The sequence below is a fragment of the Cynocephalus volans genome, chromosome 2 (genome assembly GCF_027409185.1).
Source record: "Cynocephalus volans isolate mCynVol1 chromosome 2, mCynVol1.pri, whole genome shotgun sequence".
NCBI classification, from domain to species: domain Eukaryota; kingdom Metazoa; phylum Chordata; class Mammalia; order Dermoptera; family Cynocephalidae; genus Cynocephalus; species Cynocephalus volans.
Window position 1 is genome coordinate 205463715 of NC_084461.1, and position 5436 is coordinate 205469150.

The 5436-nt window shown below is 37.0% G+C and overlaps 1 pseudogene; it reads right to left on the reverse strand.

The window, feature by feature from the left end:
* Window positions 1–947: 947 nt before the first annotated feature.
* On the reverse strand, window positions 948–2435 carry LOC134370385 (52 kDa repressor of the inhibitor of the protein kinase-like; annotated as a pseudogene).
* Between the last annotated feature and the right edge of the window lie 3001 nt (window positions 2436–5436).

Below are 5436 nucleotides of genomic sequence, written 5' to 3' on the forward strand. Positions count from 1 at the left end.
AGGGGCCATTTAAATAGGAAGATTATCAATGGCTAACGTACTCAATAGGAGGCCCACAGGCAAAGATATTCAGTGGTTAAGTGGCCTACATACACCTTACAGATATTCTTCCAAATATCAAACATAAGAGAAAGCTTATTTTTAAAGTCTCTTAGGTATTTTCAATGGTTTCTGAATTATCTGTAGGAAGCTCTGGCTTAGTTGTATAGAGTTTGATATATGTGTCCACCATTAAATCCAGATCATGTTTTATATCAAAATTTATGTTAAGCAAAGCCAAGTTACTTGAACTTTGGTCTGTCAAAGTGTTCCTCAAGTATGCTTTGAGATGCTTTCGTCCATTTTCATAGCGCTCATTCTCAACCTTCATCACAGGAAGACCACATAGGACCTTCAGCAATGCATACACATTAGGGAAAAACTTGATGTCAGGCAGATGGAGGGCTTCATAAATGGTGGATGGAAGTTCTATATCTTTCCCTCTGTGTTTCCATTTGATTCTCCAACAATGAAGCTCGGCTGAGAGTGTGTCAGGATTGGGTAAGTCACTTCTGTACATGTCAGCATGGTGTTCTTCTGATGTATTGAATTTCAGCTGTCTCATGACTGAGGGTACCAGAGATAAGCATTTAAGAGCTTTGAGGTGCTGTTCTGAGAATATATCTTTAAGTTCCTGAATAATATGCTCCACTGTTGGAACACTTAGGGTTTCTTTGTAGTAACTCTCAGAGGTTAGGTGAGATTCCAAGTTACCTTGCTGAGCTTGCGGAATTTCCCAGGGAGTTTCATTTGAATATCAAGTTTGGTTGCCAAATTTGTGGCTTCCTCAAACCAAAACTCATGATAAACTTCAATATTTTCCATCACTTCATTGAGTGAATGCAGTACTGCAGTTAAGCTACTGGCTGCAAAAAAGACATCAGAGGTTTGTCCCTGGAGATTTTTTCCCAAAGGCTCTTGAAAAAGAGAGGACATTTTTAAGAACAACAATGGTAACAACAAAATCAAAATCTGTTATTGCACTATAGAGTACAAATGCTCGGCCAGCTATACAATTATTCTATCTAATACTTGAGTCACTATTTATACCATCTAAACATAAAACAAGTGCTTGCAGGAGGTCCACTAAAATTTCAAAAGCATCATGCCTGCCTGTCCGCTGAGAATGGCAAATTTCCTTCAGTTCTCTACTCCTTTCTTCACTGTTCTGAAAAAGAACAGAAATCACATTGTCAAGTTCTAAAAGCAGTGGTGGTGATTGATGGAAAAAAGAACAAACTTCCTCAATTGTTCCCAGTGCAACAGATACTCCCATAACAGGGACTGATTTTGCCAACCACATATTTAAGGCACAGGAAGAGCAAAGTGTGTAGATAGCTTGGGGATATTTCTCTAAAAGTCTAGAAGCAACAACTTTCATTTTGGAAGAAAATCCACTGGACACAATGTAAGCTTGGCCACAACAATAATCCGTGTTTAGGCCCCACTTCTCAGTTACTGTAGTGTGAAATTTCACAGCCAAAATTTCTGCATCAGCTTCATAAGGCAGGAAGCCCACAAATTCCTCTCGCAGATTATGAGATTCATCAACAAACCTCACCAACACAGGTAGGTGCTCCTCTCCTGCTATGTCCACTACATCATCAGTGATAATAGAAAAGAAGTGTGAGTCTCTTACTTCCCTGAGAGTTTCTTCCCAAATACAGCTCTCACAGATCTCCAGCATCTGTTTCTGCTGTGTTTTCCAACAGAGCAACGTGTTAACTGCTCTTGTCTCAAAGCGCTTTCTCAGGACCTCTTCACCAGAGTTTATCCAGCACTCCAGCAGTGCTTGAAAGTTATCAGGAGTAAAGAGACTTTCTGGGATTTCATCAGCCTCAAGTCCATCCAGAGGTATGTTTTGTTTTCCCATAAGAATCAAAATTTCAAATAGAGATTTTAAGTATTCTTTGTTTTCCTTCTCTTCAAGGGTTAGAAGTAAGATATCGTCATCGTGTTCTTCACCTCCTTCTGCACTGGGGTTCTGAGCATTACTGTTGTTGGTTTCTTTACGTTTTTGTTCCTGTTCAGAAGTTTCACCAATTTTTTTGTTTTAGTGTCCTGATTTCATCTTCACTCAATTCTTTTATTCGTTTTCTGTGTCTACTATGTGGATTGTTCAAATGACTGGTAAGATCAAATATTGTTGGTATTGCATTATCTCGAAGAACTGTCCTATAAGGACTAGTTCTACAGATCATAGAAGTCTCAAAGTATTTGGCACATAATCGATAATGTTTATTGAGTTGATCAGGTGTTTTATCTTCTAAGCCTGCTCTCCTCCAATTTTCCACCCACTTCTGGCATCTGGTCGGATCCCGCGGGAACCTGAAGAAGGCCAGGTCAGACTGCGTGCTCTTCTGCGTGCAGTTGGGGGCAGCGCAGAAGTTCGGCATCGACGCCCGCCCGCCGGCCGGCCCAGCCCTCCCTCCCCGCCTCCTCAGGGCAGCCCGCCCGCCCGTCAGGGCCGGAGAGGGGAGCCGGGCGGGTCGGCTGGCCCATCATTCTTCTTTTTTATGTAAGCATTTATAGCTATAAAATTCCCTCAGCACTGCTTCTGCTGCATCCTATAAGTTTTGATCTGTTGTATTTTTATTTTCATTTGTCTCTAGATCTTTTAAAATTTCCCTTTTGATTTCTTGTTTGAGCCAATGGTTATTCAAGAGTGTGTTTAGTTTCCACGTACTTGTGAATTTTCTTGTTTTCTTACTGTTATTGACTTCTTGTTTTATTCCATTGTGGTTTGAAAAGATACTTAGAATAATTTTGATCTTCTTAAATTTATTAACACTTTTTTTGTGACCTAGCACATGCTGTATCCTGGGGAATGTTCCATAGCACTTGAGGAGAATGTGTATTCTACTGCTGTTGGGTGGAATGTCCTATTATATGAATTTGGTCTACAGTTTTGTTCAAGCCTGTTGTTTTCTTATTTATTTTCTGTCTGGATGATGTATCTATTATTGAAAGTGGGGTATTGAAGTCTCTTATTGTATTGTATTGCTGTATATTTCTCCCTTCAGGTCTCTTAATATTTGCTTTATATATTTAGGTGCTCTGATGTTGGGTGCTTATGTATTTATAATTGTTATATCTTCCTGTTGAATTGACTCCTTTGTTATATAATAACCAAATTTGTCTTTGTGAAAAATTTTGACTTAAAGTGTTTTTTGTCTGATACAAGTCCTGCAGCTGCTTTCTTCTGGTTACCATTTGCATAGAATATCTTTTAAAAATTTTTATCTCTTCACTTTCATTCTGTGTGTCCTTATAAAGTGAGTCTTTTGTAGACAGCACATAATTGGATCTTAGGTTTTTTTTTTTTTTTTTGGTTCATTCAGCCACTATATGTTTTGATTGGGAGATTTTATCCATTTACATTTAAAGTAATCATTGATATGTAAAGACTTACTGTTGCCATTTAGTTAATTGTTTTCCATTTTGTATACCCTTTGTTCTTTCTTCATGTCTTGCTTGCTGTCTTGTTTTGTGATTAATGATTTTTTAGTGACATGCTTTGATGCTTTTCTGTTTACATTTTGTGTGTCCACTATAGGATTTTTTCTTTGTGGTTACCATGAGACTTGCATAAAAAAGATTATAGTTATAAAAGTCTATTTGTTTTGTTTTGTTTCTGTTTTTGTTTTGGTGGTTGGGCAATACAGGGATTGAACCCTTTTTTTTTTTTTTTTGGTGGCTGGCTGAACAGGGATTGAACCCTAAATCTTCTTGTTATTAGCACCATACTTTCTAAGCATCTGAACTCACTAAACAGCTCCTAACAGTCTATTTTAAAGTTGATAACAACTTAATTTTAGTCAAATACAAAAAATCTATACTTTTATCTTCCCCATCCCCACTTTATGTTATTGATGTCAGATTTTACTTGTTTTTATATTGTGTATCCTATAACAAGTTTTTGTGGTTATAATTATTCTTATTACTTTTGTCTTTTAACTTTTATACTAGGGTTGGAAATGATGCCACCATTACATTTTTATGTTATTCTGTATTTGTCTATATATTTACTTTAACCAGCAAGTTTTAAATTTTCATATGCTTTCATGTTGCTGTTTAGAATCTCTTTATTTCAACTCAAAGAACTCCCTCTACCACTTCTTGTAAGGTAGGTCTAGTGATGAACTCCCTCAGTTTTTGCTTGCCCTGGAAAATCATTGTCTTTCTTTTACTTTTATAGGACAGTTTGCTAGGTATGGTATTCTTGGTTGGCAACCTTTTTTTTTTTTCTTTTAATACTTTGAATTTATCACTCCACTCTTTCCTAGTGTGCAAGTTTTCTGCTGAGAAAATCCACAGATAGCCTTATGGAAGTTCCTTTTTATGTGATGAGTCACTTTTTTTTGTTGTTGCTTTCAAAATTATGGCTTTGTCTTTGCATGTTGACAATTCAATTATAATGTGTCTTGGTTTAGACCTCTTTTCTTTTAACCTATTTGGGAATTTGGGCTTTATAAATCTAGATGTCCATCTCTCTCCCCAGATTTGGGAATTTTTCAGCCATTATTTCTTTAAATAAACTTTTGGCCTCTTTTTTATTTCTCTTCTCCTCCTGGAGGTACCATAATGGCATATTGGTTCCTTTGATGGTATCCCACAAGTCCTATAGGTTTTCTTCACTCTTTTTTATTCTTTATTATTTTTCTTCTTTGACTGGATAATTTCTAATGATTTGTCTTTGAATTTGTTGATTTTTTCTTTTGTTTGGTTGAGCCTGCTGTTGATACTTTCTATTGATTTTTTCAGTTCAGTCCATGTCATGTATTCCTTAGCTCCAGAATTCTTTTTTTTTTTTTTTTTAAGGTTTCTAGCTCTTTTAAAAATCTCTCTCTTTTTTTCATGTCCTCTTATCCTGATTTTGTCTGGCTGTCTGTTGGTGTTCTCTTGTAGCTCACTAAACTTCTTTAAGAGGATTATTTTGACTTCTTTGTAAGGAAGGTCTTAGTTTTTCACTTCTTTGGCATTGTTTACTGGAGCCTTATTTTGTTCTTTTGGTGATATTGTGTTTCCCTGATTCTTCCTGATCCTTATAGTAGCGTCCTTTGCAGAAGTGAGAGTGGAAAGCATGCCAGGTTCTGAGACTCCCCTTTACATGCATCTGCTTTAAATATACACTGGGGGTCATGGGAGAGTTTATTCAAATCACAAACCCACAACATAAGATGGTGGACAAGAGTTTCTCTTTCTACTTCTTTGAACAAGAAGAATAAGGCAAGGTGATCACTGAAGCAAGATGCTCAAACTGTTGGCTTTGAAGATGGAAAAAGGTGCCCCGAGCTGCAATGAATGTAAGCAATGCAGTTCTAAAAGCTGGAAGAGGCAAGAAAATAGATTTTCTCTGAGAGCATCTGGAGGGATCACAGCCCTACTGACATCTTG